The sequence below is a fragment of the Lissotriton vulgaris genome, chromosome 1_1 (assembly GCF_964263255.1).
Source record: "Lissotriton vulgaris chromosome 1_1, aLisVul1.2, whole genome shotgun sequence".
In the NCBI taxonomy this organism is placed as follows: Eukaryota; Metazoa; Chordata; class Amphibia; order Caudata; family Salamandridae; genus Lissotriton; species Lissotriton vulgaris.
In genome coordinates, this window is record NC_141685.1 from 1,887,809,506 (window position 1) to 1,887,826,997 (window position 17,492).

A 17,492-nucleotide genomic window follows, 5' to 3' on the forward strand; every position below is an offset into this window, starting at 1 on the left:
TTTAGAAAGTGGCTGTTCTCTTGTCTGACCTTTCTGTATGCCTTTGCTTGTTTGTGAATTGACTGTCTGGTTCGTGAGTGACAGGGGCTGGGGAGCCCCCAGGGGGCTGGATGAGTCAGCCCTAGGCTGAATAGCTGTATCTGCATCTGAAGTGGTGGGAGGGGATAGCACTTGGGCCTGAATAGGGCTGTGCCTGCCTTCCACAATGCTGGCTCCACCCCCTGCAGGGTGGCTGACAACCCTGACCCTCTCTCTGAAAGGAAAGAAGAAGTCAGGAAAACAAAGTACTCCAGGACTGACCAGAACTGGTTCTGACTAAACCAAGGCCTCTCTGCCTCCAGACAACAAAAGAAAGACTGGTAAAAAGGGCTACCCAGACTACAGACAATTAGATCATCCTGGAATCAAGAAGGAGCCTCTGCCAAGGAGAAAGCTGGAAGACTGAAGAGGAAGGACTGTCCTGCTGTGTGTTTGTGGGCTGACCTGCAGTTGCTTTGCTGCCAAGGAGAGGGGAAGGACTTTGCTGTTGCTTTGTACTCTTGCTTGAAGAGATCTCAAAGGGCCTGAGAAGAGCTGGCTCCCTGTTAGGAAGTCCCAGGAACAAAAGGACTTCACCCTCAGCTTCCCCTGACCTCTGCTGTATGAGTTCTTCCCTACCTAGAATGCTTGATCCAATTGTGGGGCCTCTGGAAGTTGTGCCTGCTGTTTGGGGAGCTGGACAAGGAGAAAAGAAGACAATCTGCAATTTTCATGCATCGCTCACTTGCGGAGCGCATCCCCGACAGTGCGAGTAAATTCTCGCTGCCGCAAAGATCGAGATCGTCGCAACGCCTGTTGCCGTTGCAAGAGCCGACGCATCGTTCGCTTGCGGAATGCATCACCCCGGTGCGGTAAGATTCCTGTCACTGCGAATATCGTCGCAGAGTCTGTCTTCGTTGGGTGAGATCGCCGCACTGCCTGCTTGCGGACTGCATCTCGTCGCTGCGAACATCGTCGTAGAGTCATTGCATCGAGGGGTTGCGAGAGGAGATCGAAGCTGTGCTGCGCATCATCGCCGCACCTGAGATCATCGCCATCCCGAAGATCGTCGCATCGTGATTGTGCGAGACGTTTCCTACCGAACATGCGTACCCGAATCCATACAAGGTATTGCATCCCTCCCCATACAGACTGGATTCGTTGCAACACATCCGCTGCATCCAGCGGGGCCGTCACATCGCCTCCCCAGGGTCTCAGGAATGACGCATTGCTTGTTTTTCAACGCTGCAGCTTCCATTTGGAACTTTTTGTCTCACCCACAGGTACTTTGGGCTAAACGTGACGCAACTGTGGATTACTTTGATGCAAACTCTAGAACTCTTTTAAAATCATATTCTTGAACTTTGAATGTTGTTTTTTGTGTAGTTTAGATAAAGATACTTTATTTTTCTAAACTGGTGTGGAGTCCATTTGTGGTGTTTTCACTGTGTTACTGTGAGTGTTGGTACAAATACTTTACACATTGCCTTTGATAAGCCTGTCTGCTCGTGCCAAGCTACCAAGGGTGTGAGCAGGGGTTATCTATAGAGTGTATTCCCCTTACCCTGACTAGAAGCAAGGGTCCCTATTTGGACATTGGTACCTACCTCTGATAACTAGAGACACCTTGATCTAACAATACCCATACATTACTAAAACAGTGTACAAAACCCAAAACTACACACTTGGGAACACACTGCTATTAATGCAACAAAATGTGAAGAAAAAGCACAAATAACACCATAACTGACCTCTAGACTTCTTCCCCGCCCATAACTCATTTATAAAATGCCTTTAAAAAGGGCATACCTGTTCGAACAAACAGCAGTACCTTAAAGTGACCTGCATCCTGGAAATTAAAGTAAAAATTTCGCAAATAGACAAAATAAAAGTAGCGGTAAAGAAAATGGCAGCTGAAAAAAACTGAATGGGAAATAATTGACAAGTGCTGTATGAATGTATTAAAAAATAATAAACAATAATAAACATGTAAAATATGTCAAATAATGTTGTACAAAAATGTTAAATTGTAAAGTGAATTAAATTCCTATTTATTAGATACTGAAAAAACTTAGGTTGAAAAATGTATGATGTACATTTATTAGGTTATATTAAAAATGCATAAAAATATGTTGTTTCCCAGATAAAAAAGTGCATTTTAAGTTGAAATATATATATATATGTATATATATATATATATGTTACAACAGTTGCCGGTAGTCCAGGGCTCTGTCGACGCGGCGGTCCCTCCCAGAAAAACAGCGTTTTTTGTAATACAACAACAAGCTTCCTCATACCCTCCAGGTTCAGAAAGGGTCGGGACACTCCGGGATGCTTCAAATTAATTTATTAAGCAACAAGGGTTACAAAAGCCGACGCGTTTCGCCGTAAGGCTTGGTCACGGTAACGTTTGCAATGTACACTTCCCTTTCCATACACCCAGTGGTAACAATCAAAATAGGACTGGCGTCCTGTGCATCCTGGATTACGCCGCCATATTGTAGTGGCTAGTAAATACCTTTGAGTCACTTGATGTGTTTAAATGTCGCCCCAGTGTATATATATCCATCCCAAGGCTTCCTCCTCCACAAAGAAGAATGAGGCAGCACCACGGGGCTCGGGATACACCATTCTTTATTATTAAAACATTAGGCATGACGCGTTTCGGAGGGTTCCCTTTTCAAATGCCCCTCTGTTTTAAAAGTGCCACTGTTGCTCGTAGTCCTTTCTTTAAGTCCTTTCCCAGTTCCTAAATACTGAAGTAGTGTAGGCTACATTGAAAACATGGCCCGGAATCGTCTCTGCCTCCACAGATGGCCTGCATTTCCCAGCATGCAGTGGAAAAGTGCCAATTTGATTACTAAACCGGAATTTGAATATTTAAAAACTGATTACCCAGTGACACCCCAACTATATCTAGTCCCACAAATCTACAACAACGCCACAAATCCACCAGGAAGGCCATTCATCGCAGCCATTGGGTGCCTGTTTGAAAGTACATCACGATTTATTGACTTTTTCCTACAGCCATTAGTTTGTGAACTTCCATCACAGATCAAGGACACTGGTGATTTCCTGACTAAAATTTACGATGTTAATTGGGATGATGACTGTGTGTTAATGACCCTTGACATCAACTCGTTATACACAAGCATTAGACACAGGGATGGTCTCAATGCCCTACAACATTATTTGAATAAGAGACCGATCAACTTACAAGAACATTCACTTATGTTGTTGCATATGGTAGAATGGTGCCTTGTGAACAATGTATTTATCTTCATAAATTATCGCCCTCAAAACCATAGTCATGGCTCTTATCACCTCCCGACTTGACTATGGGAATGGCTTGTACGTGTGCATACCCGCTTATGAAACCCGCCGTCTTCAGGCCATTCAAAATCAGGCAGCCTGCCTCATTCTCCGCCTCCCCAAATCTGCCCACATTACCCCTGCACTCAAGTCCCTTCATTGGCTTCCTGTGCACCTTAGATCCTTTTTTAAATTGGCCTGTCTGGCCTTTCGGGCTCACACTCACTCAGCTCCTCTTTTTATCAGTTCTCTCATCACTCCTCACACCCCTAGCCGCACTCTCCGTTCCTCCTCTCTTTCTCTTTTGCACGTCCCCCGCTTCCGTAAATCCAGAACGGGAGGCACCCGATTCTCGGTTCTGGCCCCCCGGCTCTGGAACAGTCTTCCTCTTTTCATCCGTTCTATCCCCATCTTTACTCACTTCCGTAAAGAGCCTAAAACTTTCCTGTTCTCCCAGACATTTTCCTGTTAGCTTCCCCGGGTCCCCTCTGTGAGTCAGGTTCAAATCCCCAGCCCCAGGAAGCCGCTTGGCTGCAGTGCGCTTAACCAAGTTCTTTTTTCATTTCATTTCATTTCATCTTTGACAAATTGTTTTACAAACAGCTACAGGGCACAGCCATGGGTACTTGCTTCACCCCCAGCTAGGCTAATTTGCATATGGGCTGGTGGGAGGAGCAAGTACTCATGACGACACAAAAAACGGCTATGACTGAAAATGTGGACATTTATGTCCATTACATAGATGATATATTCATTCTATGGCATGGAACAATAGACTGTGCCGAACAATTTGCCAAACAACTCAATAACAACACTCTAAACCTGACATTCACCAGTCTCACCAGCAAAACCTGTATTCAGTTTCCAGATATAGAAATGTATGTAGGAAATACAATACTGCACGCTCACAGTTTCCACCACAACAGCGTCAAGGAAGGTATCCCCTACGTTGAGTGTCTCAGAATGAGACTTAACTGTAGCACAGAAGAAGGCTTAAGGAAATCCACCAATGAGCTTTTTAGCAGACTACAGAGGAGGGGGTACAAAACTGAAACTCTAGCCAAAGCTAAAACCAGAAGTGAGCTAGTAATAAGAGAAGACCTATTGTTTAAAGACAAAGAACAAACTAAAATTAATGCAGCAGGTACACCTAGACTCATCACAGGGTTCAATGCCTACCACACCACAGTCAGAAAAATAATCTATAGGCATTGGAACACCGTTCGAAGTGATCCAATATTGTGACCCACCTGCCCCAAAGTTCCAGCAATAAGTTTTAGAAGAGCTAAGTCTATGCACCAGGAATTGGTATGCAATGCACCATCCGTAGTAAAAAGCCATAATTGGTTACAGTCACCCAAAGGCTTCACTAAGTGCAGTAGATGCAAGGCCTGCAGACATGGTACCAACATGAAATCTGTCATCATGCCTTTCAGACAAACACCGTACATAATTTGTGGCAGCTACAATTGCAAAACAGATTTTGCTTTATACATTTTATGATGCACATGCTCTAAGATCTATGTAGGTTCGCATCCTACAGCACCTAGGGGCTATTGCGAATGATGACCAGACATACCCAGTGGCACGCCACATTAATTCGTGCCATTGAGGTAAGTCCCACGACCTCTCCTACTTTTTCATTGACAATGTTCCCAAAAATCCAAGTGGAGGAAACCGACAACTGGCATTACGGAGATTGGAATCGAGATATATAATTCTCCTCAACTCCAAAAACCTGCAAGGAATGAATGCTGATGAAGCGCTGAATGTCCACCTGTGATCCCTAAGTCTGGGACTCACGCCTCCCCACTGCTATCCATTCCTCAGAGCGTAAAGTTCTCACACCCTATTCATTTTCTTTATCTCATCATTATCCCCATTCTTTTTTATTTTTTATTTTATTTTTATTTTTCCCCTCTGGTACCACGATACACTTTGTCCCCCGATCAGGTTCAGTTTATATATAATTTTTGTTTCCCTTCCGTAGACATCTATTTGGTACCGCAAGCCCACTTCGGCAGGATAGTCCCTGCTGTGTGATAGCACCTTTCCCTTCTATTCCTTTTTTTCATTAAGTATCCGCACATTCAAGGGCACAACCCGTCTTCCCCCTATGACCTTTTACTCCCATTCTAGGAGTAGACAGGCACAACCGTAAGATATTACCTAAGAGCCTTATCCCGGTGCAAGGAGGGAGCTGCTACATCTGCATCAGGAACGACATATAGCGCGTTTCTTCAATAGCAGATTGATTTGTAAATCCCTGTTTTAGCATAAGTCCATATGTCATTTAAACTTTCCCTTATTATGTGCGCAACAAACATATATGACTATATAATATATTTCAGGGATACAGGAGGGAGGCAACACATGAACTACCTGTGTCACTTCTATGTCCATGACCGTTATTTCTTTTTTCATCACACACGAGGTAAATTGTAAAATAAAATTGTAAATTGTGTGTCTTGTAAAGCGCACTGCTACCCGCACCGCAGGCCTCGTAGCGCTATAGACCGCTGGCGAACCCGTCCTGTCTTTCCCTGTGAGATAGTCCCTCCTGGGAGTCTGCAAGGTGAAACCAGGTATCCCTGGCGTTTGTGAGGGGCCGTTGGTAACGTCTATTCGAGATGTTAGGACGTAGGCAGAATAGATATATTTCTTTTTAATCACATATGAGTGATTGTTCTAACTCATACTGTATAATTAGGGAAACACAAATGTCTTATATAAATATTTTGTTGTTTGTATTTTTTCCTCACTGTGTTTTAATTTATGCACTGTCTTGTCTCATAGTCACTGAGGGGCTTCTATGTCTATGAAATGTTTTGGTTGCCATGGTAACCAAGGGATAATGGTGGTTGTTTATTTGGGCATTCCACTAACAGAACTTTTTATGCAGTGAACAAGGCGGTCCTACCGCCGAAACGCGTCTAACCTTGTTTGAATAAATGGCCTTCTGTGCCAAAATTATTCACGGAGTTGGTGCCAGTTTGTTGAAGACTGTCAGAATGGAAATATATATATATATATAAGACAAAACTCCAACCACTTCCACCAAAGCCTCGGCGGCGAAGAAGGAGAAGCGAACCACTTCTTTGTAGGCAAGATGTTATTTATTCAACCTTATCAGCAGCAATCGACAGATGACGCGTTTCGGGCTCGGAAGCCCTTGATCACAATATATATATATATATATATATATATTTATTTCACCAACTCCCACCAACGTAGGAAACGGAGTCGCACACTCACGGATTTGCAAACAGGTACTTTTATTTTCTTTTGGGTGAATTGCCTGACGCGTTTTGTCCATCCTTGGACTTTCTCGAAGGGCACCCCTTACACCATCACTGCTGTTAGTCCCACAACAATTGCCAATGTTCCTTTTATTTGTAGACCTCCAATGGTTATTGTATGTTTAGGGGCATGCTGGATCTTGTGGTCCTTTAACAGCAGTAGCTCGTCTGCCCTCGATTAGGCGGTGTTTTTCAATTTCATATTTCATTTAAAATTGTCCGTTAGTCCGTGTGCTGTTTGGCAAACCATTTTTAAGTTCACCTGCAGAGTCATACCGATGCCGGTCACCGGTGGCAGCCGCTTTCCCTTTCTCGTGTGTCACGACCAACAAAGGAAGGTTCAGGTCGGGAAAGCCTCTGGCGCGCTTGCTGACTGTGCGGTACTCCCGCGGCAGAACCACACCGCCGAATATCTCACCAACTCCCACCAACGTAGGAAACGGAGTCGCACACTCACGGATTTGCAAACAGGTACTTTTATTTTCTTTTGGGTGAATTGCCTGACGCGTTTCGTCCAACCTTGGACTTTCTCGAAGGTCACCCCTTACACCATCACTGCTGTTAGTCCCACAACAATTGCCAATGTTCCTTTTATTTGTAGACCTCCAATGGTTATTGTATGTTTAGGGGCATGCTGGATCTTGTGGTCCTTTAACAGCAGTAGCTCGTCAGCCCTCGATTAGGCAGTGTTTTTCAATTTCATATTTCATTTAAAATTGTCTGTTAGTCCGTGTGCTGTTTGGCAAACCATTTTTAAGTTCACCTGCAGAGTCATACCGATGCCGGTCACCGGTGGCAGCCGCTTTCCCTTTCTCGTGTGTCACGACCAACAAAGGAAGGTTCAGGTCGGGAAAGCCTCTGGCGCGCTTGCTGACTGTGCGGTACTCCCGCGGCAGAACCACACCGCCGAATATCTCACCATCTCCCACCAACGTAGGAAAGGGAGTCGCACACTCACGGATTTGCAAACAGGTACTTTTATTTTCTTTTGGGTGAATTGCGTGACGCGTTTCGTCCATCCTTGGACTTTCTCGAAGGTCACCCCTTACACCATCACTGCTGTTAGTCCCACAACAATTGCCAATGTTCCTTTTATTTGTAGACCTCCAATGGTTATTGTATGTTTAGGGGCATGCTGGATCTTGTGGTCCTTTAACAGCAGTAGCTTGTCTGCCCTCGATTAGGCGGTGTTTTTCAATTTCATATTTCATTTAAAATTGTCCGTTAGTCCGTGTGCTGTTTGGCAAACCATTTTTAAGTTCACCTGCAGAGTCATACCGATGCCGGTCACCGGTGGCAGCCGCTTTCCCTTTCTCGTGTGTCACGACCAACAAAGGAAGGTTCAGGTCGGGAAAGCCTCTGGCGCGCTTGCTGACTGTGCGGTACTCCCGCGGCAGAACCACACCGCCGAATATCTCACCAACTCACATCAACGTAGGAAACGGAGTCGCACACTCACGGATTTTCAAACAGGTACTTTTATTTTCTTTTGGGTGAATTGCCTGACGCGTTTCGTCCATCCTTGGACTTTCTCGAAGGTCACCCCTTACACCATCACTGCTGTTAGTCCCACAACAATTGCCAATGTTCCTTTTATTTGTAGACCTCCAATGGTTATTGTATGTTTAGGGGCATGCTGGATCTTGTGGTCCTTTAACAGCAGTAGCTCGTCTGCCCTCGATTAGGCGGTGTTTTCAATTTCATATTTCATTTAAAATTGTCCGTTAGTCCGTGTGCTGTTTGGCAAACCCTTTTTAAGTTCACCTGCAGAGTCATACCGATGCCGGTCACCGGTGGCAGCCGCTTTCCCTTTCTCGTGTGTCACGACCAACAAAGGAAGGTTCAGGTCGGGAAAGCCTCTGGCGCGCTTGCTGACTGTGCGGTACTCCCGCGGCAGAACCACACCGCCGAATATCTCACCAACTCCCACCAACGTAGGAAACGGAGTCGCACACTCACGGATTTGCAAACAGGTACTTTTATTTTCTTTTGGGTGAATTGCCTGACGCGTTTCGTCCATCCTTGGACTTTCTCGAAGGTCACCCCTTACACCATCACTGCTGTTAGTCCCACAACAATTGCCAATGTTCCTTTTATTTGTAGACCTCCAATGGTTATTGTATGTTTAGGGGCATGCTGGATCTTGTGGTCCTTTAACAGCAGTAGCTCGTCTGCCCTCGATTAGGCGGTGTTTTTCAATTTCATATTTCATTTAAAATTGTCCGTTAGTCCGTGTGCTGTTTGGCAAACCATTTTTAAGTTCACCTGCAGAGTCATACCGATGCCGGTCATCGGTGGCAGCCGCTTTCCCTTTCTCGTGTGTCACGACCAACAAAGGAAGGTTCAGGTCGGGAAAGCCTCTGGCGCGCTTGCTGACTGTGCGTTACTCCCGCGGCAGAACCGTTTATATTTATTTATATATATATTAGGCCTGGGCGAAGCACTACGCTACACTCGCGGAGTTTGCGCAGTTTGCGCAACTTCGCACTACGCGAGCTGCACGTAGCACAGTGCGAACATGCGTAGTGCAGCGTAGCGTAGTGCAGCGCTCATTTTTTTGCTTGTTTGCAGTCCTGATCATCATGTTCGCGACCGCGAGCAAGCAAAATTACATCCCGGCGAGATTCTCAACACAGGGAGGTAAGGTTTCTCATTGTGAGTGGTTGTGCATGCTCGCGACCGCTCTCAATGAGAAACTACCAGTTCGCGTTGAGAAAGCTGCAGCTCGAGTAATAATCTACTCGAGCAGAAGAAAACTACAGCTCGCACTGTGCAAGATGCCGTTTTCAATGATTGCACAGTGCCGGATGCTTGTCCGCACTGTGCAATCATTGAGCTTGAGTAATAATCTACTCAAGCAGAAGAAAACTACAGCTCGCACTGTGCAAGATGCCGTTTTCAATTATTGCACAGTGCCGGATGCTTGTCCGCACTGTGCAATCATTGAAAACGCATCTTGCACAGTGCGAACATGCTACTACGCAGCTCGCGTAGTGCTATGTGAAGTTCGCGTAGTGCGAAGTGCACTTCGCGTAGCTTCGCGTAGCGCTACTACGCGAACTACGCCCACCCTTAATATATATATATAAATATATATATATATATATATATATATATATATATATATATATACATATATATATATATATGTATATATTTATATATATAAATATAAAATGCAAGACTATATACATTACACATTGAAAACATAAATAAGATTTGACATTTTTTATATGTCTTTATTCTATACAAATGTATAATTATTAATGTTATTTATTCCAAAAATGCTACTATTTTTCCTTCTATCTCTAATCACCAACAATAAAATGACATAAACTATTTCTATTATATACAAATAGAAGTTAAACTAAGGATTTCACACTAAAATTAAATAATCACATTTCAACATAAACTATTTTTAAGAAAATGTTGGATACTAAAGGGTGACATTTACTATTACCACTCCAATGTAAACACATTTGGGGAAGATGGTGGACATTAAGGGCCTAATTACGAGTATGGTGGTCTGAGGACCACATGACTCGTGGGCATGGTAGTGGTCCAGCCACTACTGCATCTGCGGTCCAACTGCCATATCACAACTTTGGCTGTTGGACCACCATTGCACTGCCGCAGCTGCGAGGGAGCCAGCGTTCCCTGGCAGTGGCGCAGCAGTCAGATCCTCAGTAATATGCTGGTGGTGCCGCTGCTGATGACATCCGTGCCCTCCTCGATTAGAGCCAAATGGCAGCCCTCAACCTCCTGGATCTATCAGCAGCCTTCAACACCATGTCCCACAGCACACATGGCACAAGACTCCACAACGCCTGTATCTGAGGAACAGCCCTAGACTGGATATGCTTGTTCCTCACAGTCAGAACACTGAGAGTCAGACTGCCGCACTACATCTCAGAACCACCAGAGACCAGATACATTACACTTGAATATTTTCTTTCAAAAAGCACCCAGCCTTCATTGAATACTTAAAAGGGGTGAAAGCCATTTTTAGGACAGCTTCAGAGTCTGAACTCAGCTATATCAGTGCAATTTCTTAGATTACAGCTTGGATTACCTAGTGTTAATAATCAGGTTCACAAAAATATAATTTGTTGAGGTTACAAGCTCCTCCATGTGCCAGGTAAGGGCTATTCTCCTTAAGAATTTTTAATCTGGACCAGATGAAAAATTACTTTTCGATGGTAACTTTATGTTTGCACTGGTGAGATATAATTGTACTTTGTGCTTATAAAGTCATGAACTCCAGGTCAGTTGCATCATTTTCTTAAAGTTCAAGTTGATAGGATAAGTTTTTCCTTTGACATAGAATATTATGGAAATCAGAAAACAAATAGAAGATTTAATGCTAATGATAGTGTCTGTAAAACCCAACTATATCATTTCTTGTAAGGTGAATCGTTCGCTTATGCTCCCACGAATAGGCAATCTGCCTCTCCATTCTTTAACAGTGAGATGGAGAGGTCCCCATTGGATTCTCCGATCCAAAATATCTATAAATTCTGACCTCAAGATTTATTGCATGTTCTTTTTTTTATATTTATTTTTATTAAGTATAACAAGCAAAGCAAGAAAACAATATACAGAGTGCTTTGTTCAAACGAGGTTGGATAAACAGTACATCAAATAATCAGTAATCACTATAAGGAAGGGAGGGGAACAGGGGCGAAGCAGTAAACAGACAATAATGCAAACATTAATGTGGGGTCAGGGGGAGAGTGGGATATCGATGTTATCCACTGCAGGTGGTGTACATATGTCTCCACGATACCTGTTCCATGGCCTCCACACTCTATGCCATTTCCGGGGGCCGCCCCAGGCTAGATAAAAAATTTTTTCCCTAAACATGCACCAGTCCATGTTTTCCTTCCATACTTCAACTGTAGGTGGCCTCTGGGACCCCCACAACTGTGCAATATCACACTTAGCAATCATGGCCCCCAGGGTTACCCACTGGGTCTGGACTGCGTTGTAATCTGTAGGCGCCCAGATATTTAACAAGCAGCGCCTGGCCTCCGGTAAGAGAGCAATACCCGTAACCTCTTTCATTACATCGTACACCCCGTTCCAATAAACCGCGACTTCATGACATTCCCAAATAATATGAAGAAATGTCCCCACCTGCCCACATCCCCACTTACACAGACCCTCCTCAGAAAAGCCCATCCGAACCAGACGGGGGTCCGTGATGTACACCCTGTGAAGAATCTTGAGCTGAACCAGCCGAAGTCTTGCTGGAATCGCGACCTCCTTGGGAGAGGAGATCGCCGATTGCCAGTCCTCATCATCCAATTCGAGGCCGTCACGGACCCAGAGATCACTTAAGGACAGCAGGAGGTCTGACCTATCATTGATCAACTTTTTATAGACAAGGGAAATAGTACTGTCTGGAATATGACCATCCAGCAATCTATCTTCAAGTGGGGACGACTCAGGGACCACCTCCCCTATCGAAACTCGTAAATAAATGGTAAATCATACGTTCTTATATAGCGCCTTTCACCGTAAGGTCTCAAGGCGCTTGCTTTGGGAACCCTTCCTGGCCTTTCCCTGCGAGATTACCCCTACTGGGCATCCCCAAGGCCAAGACCATGCATCCCATCGTGGTGGGGCCATAGTGGAGATTAAGAAAGCTATTGCCCAGAGTTGCAGAGTGTGAACCCACGATTCGAGTAGGCACTGAGGCGAGAATTATCGAGTCCGTGGACATTTTGAACTCAAAGCCCTGCCGCGTCTGGGATTGAACCCTGGTCCCGGGTCTGACCTCTGCATCATGAACTGCCTCCTCTAACCGGTGAGCCACACTTCTCCACTGACATCAAATACTCTGAGTTCCCTAATTCAAACTCCGTCCTTAAAGTCTCAAAGAATTTCACTTGTCCCTTAACCCTGAGGTCTCCCACCTTGCTAATACCAATGAGGTTCCACTTATCAAACCCCTTAGTCTTCCACAGTTTACCAAGTCTATCAGAGTCGAAAAGTGGGGTCACTAAAGTCAAGCGGTTCTTCCATCCCATCGAATTAGTTGCGTCTTGCCATATACGAACTGCCGTCTTCGTAGGCCCCGACAAAGACTTGACCACTGATTTCGAGTATTGTGCCCTATAGTAGTTACCCCCAGGCAGCAGCCATCTATCCATAGCGAAAACAGGGTTCAATTCGTGACCATACATACCGTGAATAATGGCCCCCAACTGAGATGCCCAATAATATCGTTTGATGCCAGGGTGAGCAATACCCCCGTCGTACCACGGGAGCTTTAGTTTGGCCAGCAAAATACGAGGTCTACCGTCCCATATCAGTTTCCTTTGAAGACCTTCAACTTTATGAAAATAACTAGCAGGGACTATAACAAGAGTGTTTTGGAGGGCATAAAGAAAACGAGGCAGAGACATCATCTTAAAGAGGGCCGCGTGTCCCAGCGGCGAGAGCGGAAGCCTACACCAACCCGCGACGTCCTGCTTCAATCTGGTCAGAGGTGGGAGAAGATTCCGCTCATACCGAGTCACAGGGTCCATAGAGACCCATTATACCGAGATATTTAAATCCCGTCTGTGTCACCTGGATGGGGCAGTTACGTGGAAGGAGGGGAACGTCGCCAGAAAGAACGTACAAATAGGATTTTGTCCAATTAATAATCCCAAAGAGGCCAGGACATCGCATAAAACTATCAACGATTTCCTGGGCGAAGTCAGATATAGCAAAATGCGTAGAGTGAGATGCGATCTTCATACTCAGAGGACCACCGAATACCCCTCATCGAGGACTTCCAGCGGATCCATGCAGCGAGGGGCTTGAAGGCTAGGGCGAACAGGAGCGGTGATAGGGGACACCCCTGACGAGTACCTCACCCACGACCAAACGGAACCGAGATGCAACCGTTCACCACGATTTGCGCAAGGGGGTCCTCGTAAAGAAGCCACACCCAGCCAATAAAACCGGGACCAAACCCAAATTTAGCCAACGCAGCCCACAGATATGGCCATTCAATAGTATCAAAAGCCATTGTGGCATCCAACGACGCCAAAATGGCCGGCTCACGTAGCGTCGCAGCCCTCACGTGAACTCCACGCCGGTGCCTAAGATTCAGCGCAGTGTTTCTATGGGGAATAAAACTGGATTGAGCCGGATGGATCAGATCGCTAATAATAGTGATCAATCGATTGGCCAGAACTTTTGCAAGAATCTTAGGCTCTGCGTTCAAAAGAGATATAGGTCGGTACGACCCACACTTATCTCTCGGTTTTCACTCCTTATGTATAACAACAAACGTCGCAAGTCGCTGATCCCGAGGGAGAGAACCACGTTCACGAGACTCTAGAAACATATCTCTGAAGTAGGGAGCTATCTTGTCAGGCCGCAACTTGTATAGCTCTATCGGCAGACCGTTAGGACCCATGCTTTACCAGACCGCAAGGAGCGGATCACAAGGGTTACCTCATCAGCAGTTATTGCACTATCCATTTGCTCTCTATCTGCATCTGAAAGACTCGGAAGAGCAATGTCCCACAACAATAAGTGAGAGTTCTCCTCCAGCCTGTCTGACACAGGGGAGTACACCGTCTGAAAATGACGGCACAGATGTCTACCGTCCTTTAATGCTCTCAATTCACATTGTCCTGATGAAGACCCCAGCATGAGGCAACAATTACCCTTCTAGCGTACTTCGGGGGTCGAAACGTAGACTACGCCATCCCAGCACACCATAGGATATAAAGAAATGTATTGATTAGACCTATGTTTGATGCAATGTTGGAACCTTGTACATGTTGATTGTAAAGGCGTTTTTGATTTTAACGTGATATTCTAAAAAAGTCACACCACCTTTACCCGGTCCCTCACAATTTCCACACTTTCCCTTCCCTTCCTATTGAGAGCACTCTGAAATGTAATGATTATACAATTGCATTCAAGTACTTCTGTGTGTTTCACAATATTTGATATAAGTTAATTGACTAATGCTTGCAAATAATACTATTGCGTTAATACTGACTATGCATAAATAAATGCATAGAAAAGTTTCCACTTCTTTGATTTATTTGTACTAATGTGAGTTTACTCATGGTAAATGATTTTGTGGTGAGTGTCAGATCAATATGATACAGACCATATACAGCACATGAGTCACACATGAACCCGGACCAACGCTTTTTTGTATCAACTCCACAGCCAGGCATCACGGAGGGGTGGGCTGCAATCTTCCAAGCGCCATAACTCCGGCTCCCCGGGTCCGATCTGGATTCTGGTTGCAGTTTTTGCCTCACCCATGGTTCGTCTTCACGAAGACGTAAATAGGAGTCAGGGTAATCAACAGGATATATGCGGGAGGTTACGAGGGTCTCGTGAGCCCTGTGCTCACGCGGCCATCTTGGTTGCGCGCGAAGCTCCTCCCTCTATTGCATGTTCTTCATCTTTCTCCTACCTTTAGAGCTACCAGAAATCACGTTTTATTCCCTATAATTATGAATTTCAAAACCTCAGGACATGACTTGTGAAACTAATTCCTTGTGAGCCTTCCTGGGAAGGGAAAGAGTACTTCACTCTTTGACTCTTTACAGAGTGGTGTGTAAAATCAAGTTAAATAATCACAAGCTGCAATTTTTTTTTATACATCAGGGGACAAGACGGCATTCTCACCATTAGGTGTATGTCGATTTTGACTCTGGTTTGAGGTAATACGCATCACTTTTATGTCTTCACTACTGTGAAAAAATGCAGTAGCACTATATGGAGATAACATACTGAGAAGTAGAAGAAGCTTGGCAAAAAACACCTGATATCAATCAATGACATGAAATTAATTAAAATAAGTGTGACACAGGTAATTGCGTATTAAGAAGTCCTTGAAAACACGCAATTGATGAAATGTGTTGTTTGTCTTTAACTACTCAAGCCTACATATCACCCAAGACACACATGTTTTAAGCTGCACTTGAGATAGTTTATGGAAGGACAAAAATCCGGAAACTTATTGTAGAGTGTAGATGGATAACAATTGTTATTTATGTTTCCAAGGATTCATGATAATACTAAGAGAACTAGGGCTAGATTCAGGTTTCTGTGTGCAGGTGTGACTTACTCTTGGCTGTCTTCTGTCTGCTTTCGGGATTTCCAGGAGTAAATCACACAATCTAATCAAAGAAAACTTTCTGAATTAGGGTTTTACTGCCTTCCCGTGACCTCAGTGGAGCCCACAAGGGATTTGTTCATGTCTTATCCAGAAATGCAAGATATTTATTTTTGAAGCAATCCTTACGTAGAATAACTGTTTACTGCTCCCCATCCATGTTCGATGTCTACAATACAAGCAAGCATTCATGATAGTTTGGAATTTTTGGTACTGATTCGATTGCCAGTCTTTTAAGCTGTGTACCAATAGCTGTAACTCGAATGGCAGTGTGATCTATATCACAGCTTGATTTCTTTCAAACCTTGCAAAGTTTCAGAGGGGTGATCAAGATCGTGCACTGCAGATTGGGCTAATTCCTACGAGGTATGCAATTTAGCAGCGTTCACAAAGATGTAGGAAATCAGTTGCGATATATGTGCACCTAACTTGATAGCGAAAGGATGTGGCTTTAGAAGTGCAGAAATCAACAAAGCATTCAACAACCGAATTCAATATTAAAAGTGTGTATAGGAAGAAAAGACACGAAATACAAGTTTGACCTAGAAAAACCCAGTACAATAGCTCTTACTGTCAGTAGCTTCCCTCCTCTCGCATCCCCGCCCCACCCCCCTCCCAGGGTGGGAGCACTTCATTTTAAACAAGCATTAATAATTATCTCGAGCTTCTCAGCTGCAGAGTATCTGTGTGCGCACGTACAATCAAAGGCTTCTGCTAACTGGATTTTTCTGTATCCTGTGTCATTCTAGGCATACATTTTGGATCTGGATGGATTTAATGTTCCTGCCATGGTAGTTTGCGAAATACGGTAAGAATTTTGTCTCTTTTGAATTACAAGTGCGGTCCTATATTTTACAATAGGGCGTAAGACTAACGAATTGCAGATTTCATGTAACATGCCTTCACGTAGGCTGCTGTAAAATGGCTTTGTTAAACTTGCCAGTGTTTAATTTGAGGCACTGGTTGCTGGCGGGGCCCATCTTCACTTCTTTGAGGGAAACAGCACTTAATTTTAATCACTGGATATTTAGTTAAAGCAAGAAATAGAAAACAGGAACCCGCGAGATAAAGAGGCAGAGAGTGTCTAGCAGTAGATTAAAGAAGCATGGAGTGGATTCAAGCCATGGTATTCTGCACACTAGGCCACGGACTTCTGAGCAGAACTTTAGGCACTGGAGCTCATTCTGTGACAAATTTGGCACTGAAATCAAATTTAGGCAACACACTTATACAGTTACTGACTACATGTTCAGTTCTCATTTAATCAAAATAATTGCCAAACTATACCCGAGTGTATCAATGAATCAGGTATTTGTAAAGCGTGCTACTCACATGTTAGGTTCTCAAGGTGCTAGGGGGGAGTGCGGCTCCATTGGGGTCATCTGAAGAGCCAGGTCTTGAAGTTTATCCTGAATTGGAGCAGTGTAATGCTTTGACAGAGGTGGAGGGCGAGGTCATTCCAGGTCTTGGCTGCGAGGTAGGAGTATGACTTTCCACCCCCTCTGGTCCTGTGGAAGCGTGGAATGGTGGCCAAGGAGAGGTCGGCTGATCAGAGGTTTCTCTTGAGGGCATGGAAGGAGAAACGGTTGTTGAGATATTCTGGTCCAATGTGGTAGGGGGCCTTGTATGCATGCATGAGCTGCTTGAATGTTATTCTTCTTTCAACTGGAAGACAGTGAAAATTGCAGAGGTATTGGGGGATGTGGTTCTGCCGGGTATGT

General features: G+C 44.5%; 1 protein-coding gene across 3 annotated transcripts in view; it reads left to right on the forward strand.

The window, feature by feature from the left end:
* Positions 1-17,492, forward strand: part of CNTN1 (contactin 1) — a 1,059,655-nt gene that overhangs the window by 296,483 nt on the left and 745,680 nt on the right. For all 3 annotated transcript variants that reach the window (XM_086919467.1, XM_086919469.1, XM_086919468.1), the window contains exon 4: positions 16,521-16,579. The gene's annotated coding sequence lies outside the window, so the exon portion shown is untranslated. The remainder of the gene's footprint in view (positions 1-16,520; positions 16,580-17,492) is intronic.